A 7,500-nucleotide genomic window follows, 5' to 3' on the forward strand; every position below is an offset into this window, starting at 1 on the left:
GGGTGTCGACAGTAGACATAGCACACTGCCACCTATGGGAATGTGGCTAAACGACAGGTCCACCTACAGGGATCCGACGGAACTACGCCACCCATGCCGGCAAAACAGTATCGCCATCTATGAAAATAGGGCGACACCACATGCAATACCGCCATCTATGCGCATCTGACAACACTACGTCCGCACCACAAAACATACCGCCATCTGTAGGTCTCCCGCAACATGACCTCCTGCAACGACGCTACCGCCATCTATGAGACGCCAAGCCGACTAAGACAGCGATGGCGCCACAGTGCCCGCCTTTCGACGCCACCCACAAAGCCTGCAGCCTCTGTCGACCATAGCACCCATTCTCCAGTGGCTCTGCCGCACGAAGCCGTGGACCGGCAATGACTCCACCCGCACCCGTTCGTGGACCACCCCAACCGCCAAACGCGCACCTCCAGCGGATGAACGGCGGACGTTTCCCGCACTCGTAAAGTGCAATCCACCCCTATAACTTGCGTTTCATGAAGAGTTATTTCCAATATGCGACATTCCCGCTGTCCCTATACATGAGCCGCGACCTGTACCACTTACGAGCGAGAGACGCGATCGCGTTGCTCACTGTACGGCGTCCGATACCGAGCCATCAGCATGTCGGTCCCCATTCGCGTTGCACTCGCACTCGCACTCGCACTCGCAGTCGCAGTCGCAAAAACGTGGGGCAAATATATTACGCGGAAGAGTTATAACAGACCGAGCCCCACTGCATGGGGGGAGTCTTTGTCACTAATGTACACAGATGGAACATTTTGGACTGGAACCAGATTACCCGTACACACGGCGCTGATTAGTAATCAATGCAGAGCCATCAAATTACAGAATATATATACAACTGTCCGTATACATGCTGAAAGAGTGTGCCCACAATGGGAACCACACGTCAGCCAGACACTCTCATCACGCACCACTCTCTGCTTCTAACGGGCGCACATACAATATGTAAGCACCAGCATGGAACAACATCCAGTGCATCCTCTCCGCCACATTACACAATCCACACTATCACAACCAGACCAGGAGGTCCATGCGGAAAATAGAATATCCCCCCCTTTCGACATCCACCATTGCGCAGATAAGGCACCAATACCCACACATGTCCTATACAACGGTGCACCCAACATCACAATAGTACCTCCTGTCACAGCCCACAAACAATGACCTGAGTCAAAGACACAGGTCTGACACAAGCATAGAATTGGAGCGCCGCCTCTAATAAGCCAAAGGTGCATCCTGACGTGACAAATCTCATCATGTCACAAGCATTCACTTACTATAATCACTATCAACGAACGTGCCGCCCCCGCCCCCCTCCCCCCCTACACCTTTCCTTACAACAACGTGTAACCTAACCTAACCTATGTTGTACCTTAACCTAACCTATGTTGTGCCTTAACCTAACCCATGTTGTGCCTTAACCTAACCCATGTTGTGCCTTAACCTAACCCATGTTGTGCCTTAACCTAACCCATGTTGTGCCTTAACCTAACCCATGTTGTGCCTTAACCTAACCCATGTTGTGCCTTAACCTAACCCATGTTGTGCCTTAACCTAACCCATGTTGTGCCTTAACCTAACCCATGTTGTGCCTTAACCTAACCCATGTTGTGCCTTAACCTAACCCATGTTGTGCCTTAACCTAACCCATGTTGTGCCTTAACCTAACCCATGTTGTACCTTAACCTAACCCATGTTGTACCTTAACCTAACCCATGTTGTACCTTAACCTAACCCATGTTGTACCCTAACCTAACCCATGTTGTCCCCTAACCTAACCCATGTTGTCCCCTAACCTAACCCATGTTGTCCCCTAACCTAACCCATGTTGTCCCCTAACCTAACCCATGTTGTCCCCTAACCTAACCCATGTTGTCCCCTAACCTAACCCATGTTGTCCCCTAACCTAACCCATGTTGTCCCCTAACCTAACCCATGTTGTCCCCTAACCTAACCCATGTTGTCCCCTAACCTAACCCATGTTGTGCCTTAACCTAACCCATGTTGTGCCTTAACCTAACCCATGTTGTCCCCTAACCTAACCCATGTTGTCCCCTAACCTAACCCATGTTGTCCCCTAACCTAACCCACGTTGTCCGCTAACGTAACCCACGTTGTCGCCTAAACCTGCTCTGTAATTGTTATACGACTCGTTCAATTAGTGTAGTGTTGCCCACCCGCAACCCTCGCAATATAGTTCGCTACTCGCACTGCCCGCTCCCCTGTGTATCGCTTCATGTTAAACACCTTGCAAGTCTTGCTGACTTTCCACATGCTCCTGCTGTACACTGTAATGTGGATGGCAGCAGGACGTACATGCCGCCCCCCCCCACCCCTCCCCACGTCCCCACGTCCCCACCTTGCCCCCTGCCTTCGCAAGCTGGTTGGTGACAAGTTTGCATGTTCAATGCCCTTCGCATGCGACGTACGCAGGCTACGTTGTGGTGCGGCCTGTGTCAACTGTCCGCTGATGTCGTACGCGTGAACCACAATCTGTACTGCACATTCGTCCTTATGTACTGAATGATACATCGTGGCACATGTGTGACCGTACAACGACTGCGCCCAAAAACGGCGGACCATACAGTGCAAATATTGTGCACGCAGCTACGTGTCGTCTCCCTATGAGAGCTGGATTGCAGTGTGGTACGCCATAGAGACGTGTGGGAGGAACGGACGCCGTGGATGGCGATCAGCATGAGCTGTCTGTTGATGTATTCGGACCTAGTCGTCTCTCCTCACACACCGTGATGGCATGGTGCACCGCGTTCCATATCTGCGACATGCTACAGAGGCCGGTTGACAGTCGTTCGAGCAATGGACATCGCATACGTACGGGGGCCACCTTCCACGTATTGTCTAGGCGTGCACATTTTGTTGCGTGTATGTGGGCAGACGTAGTGTGGCGTGACACCTGACACAGGCATGCAATAATCGTTGAAGTTGCAAATGGCGATGGACGCCTGCGTTTTCTGGTGAAGTTACGCAAATGAAGAAATGGTAACCTGTTGTGGTGCGGTTGTTCTCGCTAGGGGTGAATCGGTGATGGCGACGATAGGTTGAGGTACTAACCGGTTGTTCCAGCGATACCCACCATGCCGACGAAACTGAACGGCATCTGGGTGTGAAGCGATACGCGGCGGTGGCTGGGTGGGACCGTCCCCGGCCGGTGAGGGGGCGCCTCCCGGCGTGCTGGCCGCGCGGTGCGTGGGCGCACGCGCTACAGCCGGCTGGTGGGGGCGGCCAGTGGCAGGCGCGCCGGCCGACGGACGCGGCAGGCGTCGCAGCTGCGCGCCGGCGCACCCTGCGCGCGGCGCCGTGCGGCCAAAGTAGGTCCTCGCGGGCCCGGTGCGAAGCGCGGTGGACATCTTCAGTGTGCTGGTCCGATTGAGGACTGTGTGCGTTGAGGATGCGCCGCCGCCCGGCGCTCGGCGCCGCGACGCCGTCTGCTGCTCGGTCGCCCCAGCGGTTCTCGCTGGTGGTTTGTATCACAGCTGTGCGGATGTGTTGGCGCGTGCGCTGTGCTGGGAGAGTTCGCTTCGGCACCCAAGTGGGGCTTTTGTCCTTCTGTGGCGCTGGCGTTGGAGCTGCCGGTCACCGTAGGTGGCGCGTGTTGTCTCCCGCCGGCAATGCCACGACAGCACGCTCCCGGGCCTCTGTCGGCAGCGGCAAGCTCAGTTGGGAGCACGGGTGGTCGCACCGAAAGCGTCTACTCGCCTAACTCCGGGCGATTGCGCCTCTCTCGAACCCGACCAAGTACTTGGGACGGCGCTGCGCGCCGCCGGGACCTGAGAGGGTTTCGAGGTGTATTGTGCAGGGGAGCTCAGCCTCCTCCTGTTTGCAGAATGATTGAGCGGACGCTTGCGTGTTCGCGCGGGCCCCCGGGACACACTCCCGGGCGGCCGGCTGCTCAGCTCTAGTTGACGCAGCTCCCTGGTTGATCCTGCCAGTAGTCATATGCTTGTCTCAAAGATTAAGCCATGCATGTCTCAGTACAAGCCGCATTAAGGTGAAACCGCGAATGGCTCATTAAATCAGTTATGGTTCCTTAGATCGTACCCACGTTACTTGGATAACTGTGGTAATTCTAGAGCTAATACATGCAAACAGAGTCCCGACCAGAGATGGAAGGGACGCTTTTATTAGGTCAAAACCAATCGGTCGGCTCGTCCGGTCCGTTTGCCTTGGTGACTCTGAATAACTTTGGGCTGATCGCACGGTCCTCGTACCGGCGACGCATCTTTCAAATGTCTGCCTTATCAACTGTCGATGGTAGGTTCTGCGCCTACCATGGTTGTAACGGGTAACGGGGAATCAGGGTTCGATTCCGGAGAGGGAGCCTGAGAAACGGCTACCACATCCAAGGAAGGCAGCAGGCGCGCAAATTACCCACTCCCGGCACGGGGAGGTAGTGACGATAAATAACGATACGGGACTCATCCGAGGCCCCGTAATCGGAATGAGTACACTTTAAATCCTTTAACGAGTATCTATTGGAGGGCAAGTCTGGTGCCAGCAGCCGCGGTAATTCCAGCTCCAATAGCGTATATTAAAGTTGTTGCGGTTAAAAAGCTCGTAGTTGGATTTGTGTCCCACGCTGTTGGTTCACCGCCCGTCGGTGTTTAACTGGCATGTATCGTGGGACGTCCTGCCGGTGGGGCGAGCTGAAGGCGTGCGACCGCCCCGTGCGTGCTCGTGCGTCCCGAGGCGGACCCCGTTGAAATCCTACCAGGGTGCTCTTTATTGAGTGTCTCGGTGGGCCGGCACGTTTACTTTGAACAAATTAGAGTGCTTAAAGCAGGCAAGCCCGCCTGAATACTGTGTGCATGGAATAATGGAATAGGACCTCGGTTCTATTTTGTTGGTTTTCGGAACCCGAGGTAATGATTAATAGGGACAGGCGGGGGCATTCGTATTGCGACGTTAGAGGTGAAATTCTTGGATCGTCGCAAGACGAACAGAAGCGAAAGCATTTGCCAAGTATGTTTTCATTAATCAAGAACGAAAGTTAGAGGTTCGAAGGCGATCAGATACCGCCCTAGTTCTAACCATAAACGATGCCAGCCAGCGATCCGCCGCAGTTCCTCCGATGACTCGGCGGGCAGCCTCCGGGAAACCAAAGCTTTTGGGTTCCGGGGGAAGTATGGTTGCAAAGCTGAAACTTAAAGGAATTGACGGAAGGGCACCACCAGGAGTGGAGCCTGCGGCTTAATTTGACTCAACACGGGAAACCTCACCAGGCCCGGACACCGGAAGGATTGACAGATTGATAGCTCTTTCTTGATTCGGTGGGTGGTGGTGCATGGCCGTTCTTAGTTGGTGGAGCGATTTGTCTGGTTAATTCCGATAACGAACGAGACTCTAGCCTGCTAACTAGTCGCGTGACATCCTTCGTGCTGTCAGCGATTACTTTTCTTCTTAGAGGGACAGGCGGCTTCTAGCCGCACGAGATTGAGCAATAACAGGTCTGTGATGCCCTTAGATGTTCTGGGCCGCACGCGCGCTACACTGAAGGAATCAGCGTGTCTTCCTAGGCTGAAAGGTCGGGGTAACCCGCTGAACCTCCTTCGTGCTAGGGATTGGGGCTTGCAATTGTTCCCCATGAACGAGGAATTCCCAGTAAGCGCGAGTCATAAGCTCGCGTTGATTACGTCCCTGCCCTTTGTACACACCGCCCGTCGCTACTACCGATTGAATGATTTAGTGAGGTCTTCGGACTGGTACGCGGCATTGACTCTGTCGTTGCCGATGCTACCGGAAAGATGACCAAACTTGATCATTTAGAGGAAGTAAAAGTCGTAACAAGGTTTCCGTAGGTGAACCTGCGGAAGGATCATTACCGACTAGACTGCATGTCTTTCGATGTGCGTGTCGTGTCGCGCAACACGCTACCTGTACGGCTCGCAGTAGCCGTGCGCCGCGTGCGGAACCACGCGTGCCTCTCAAAACTAGCGGCAATGTTGTGTGGTACGAGCGCTGAAGCGCTGGAGCGGCTGGCGTGCGGCACCTGGCGCCTGGCGCCGGTTTTGAATGACTTTCGCCCGAGTGCCTGTCCGCTCCGGTGTGGAGCCGTACGACGCCCGTCGGCCGTGAGGCCGTTGGACACAGAACGCTGGAACAGGGGCCGCCACACGCCTCACTCCCGCCTATGCGACCGTCTCGAAAGAGGCGGCGGAAACTGAGAAAAGATCACCCAGGACGGTGGATCACTCGGCTCGTGGGTCGATGAAGAACGCAGCAAATTGCGCGTCGACATGTGAACTGCAGGACACATGAACATCGACGTTTCGAACGCACATTGCGGTCCATGGATTCCGTTCCCGGGTCACGTCTGGCTGAGGGTCGGCTACGTATACTGAAGCGCGCGGCGTTTGCCCCGCTTCGCAGACCTGGGAGTGTCGCGGCCGCCTGTGGGGCCGGCCGCGTCTCCTCAAACGTGCGATGCGCGCCCGTCGCCTGGCGGTTCGCATACCGGTACTTTCTCGGTAGCGTGCACAGCCGGCTGGCGGTGTGGCGTGCGACACCTCGTACAACGACCTCAGAGCAGGCGAGACTACCCGCTGAATTTAAGCATATTACTAAGCGGAGGAAAAGAAACTAACAAGGATTCCCCCAGTAGCGGCGAGCGAACAGGGAAGAGTCCAGCACCGAACCCCGCAGGCTGCCGCCTGTCGTGGCATGTGGTGTTTGGGAGGGTCCACTACCCCGACGCCTCGCGCCGAGCCCAAGTCCAACTTGAATGAGGCCACGGCCCGTAGAGGGTGCCAGGCCCGTAGCGGCCGGTGCGAGCGTCGGCGGGACCTCTCCTTCGAGTCGGGTTGCTTGAGAGTGCAGCTCCAAGTGGGTGGTAAACTCCATCTGAGACTAAATATGACCACGAGACCGATAGCGAACAAGTACCGTGAGGGAAAGTTGAAAAGAACTTTGAAGAGAGAGTTCAAAAGTACGTGAAACCGTTCTGGGGTAAACGTGAGAAGTCCGAAAGGTCGAACGGGTGAGATTCACGCCCATCCGGCCACTGGCCTCCGCCCTCGGCAGATGGGGCCGGCCGCCCGCGCGGAGCAATCCGCGGCGGGGTCGTGTCCGGTTGCCTTTCCACTCGCCGCGGGGTGGGGCCGTTCCGGTGTGCGGTGGGCCGCACTTCTCCCCTAGTAGGACGTCGCGACCCGCTGGGTGCCGGCCTACGGCCCGGGTGCGCAGCCTGTCCTTCCGCGGGCCTCGGTTCGCGTCTGTTGGGCAGAGCCCCGGTGTCCTGGCTGGCTGCCCGGCGGTATATCTGGAGGAGTCGATTCGCCCCTTTGGGCGCTCGGGCTCCCGGCAAGCGCGCGCGGTTCTTCCCGGATGACGGACCTACCTGGCCCGGCCCCGGACCCGCGCCGCTGTTGGCTCGGGATGCTCTCGGGCGGAATAATCGCTCCCGTCAGCGGCGCTTCAGCTTTGGACAATTTCACGACCCGTCTT

General features: G+C 56.3%; 2 non-coding genes and 1 pseudogene across 2 annotated transcripts; all 3 read left to right on the top strand.

Annotated features, from left to right (window-relative positions):
* The first annotated feature begins 3,969 nt into the window (after positions 1-3,969).
* On the top strand, positions 3,970-5,878 carry LOC124772936. Its single transcript, XR_007014389.1, has one exon. It is a non-coding gene; the product is annotated as a small subunit ribosomal RNA (ribosomal RNA).
* A 351-nt stretch (positions 5,879-6,229) lies between these two features.
* On the top strand, positions 6,230-6,384 carry LOC124772781. The gene has a single exon (XR_007014244.1). It is a non-coding gene; the product is annotated as a 5.8S ribosomal RNA (ribosomal RNA).
* Positions 6,385-6,572: 188 nt separating this feature from the next.
* The window catches only part of LOC124772597, a 4,423-nt pseudogene continuing 3,495 nt past the window's right edge, over positions 6,573-7,500 (top strand).

Source organism: Schistocerca piceifrons, unplaced genomic scaffold (assembly GCF_021461385.2).
Source record: "Schistocerca piceifrons isolate TAMUIC-IGC-003096 unplaced genomic scaffold, iqSchPice1.1 HiC_scaffold_943, whole genome shotgun sequence".
In the NCBI taxonomy this organism is placed as follows: Eukaryota; Metazoa; Arthropoda; class Insecta; order Orthoptera; family Acrididae; genus Schistocerca; species Schistocerca piceifrons.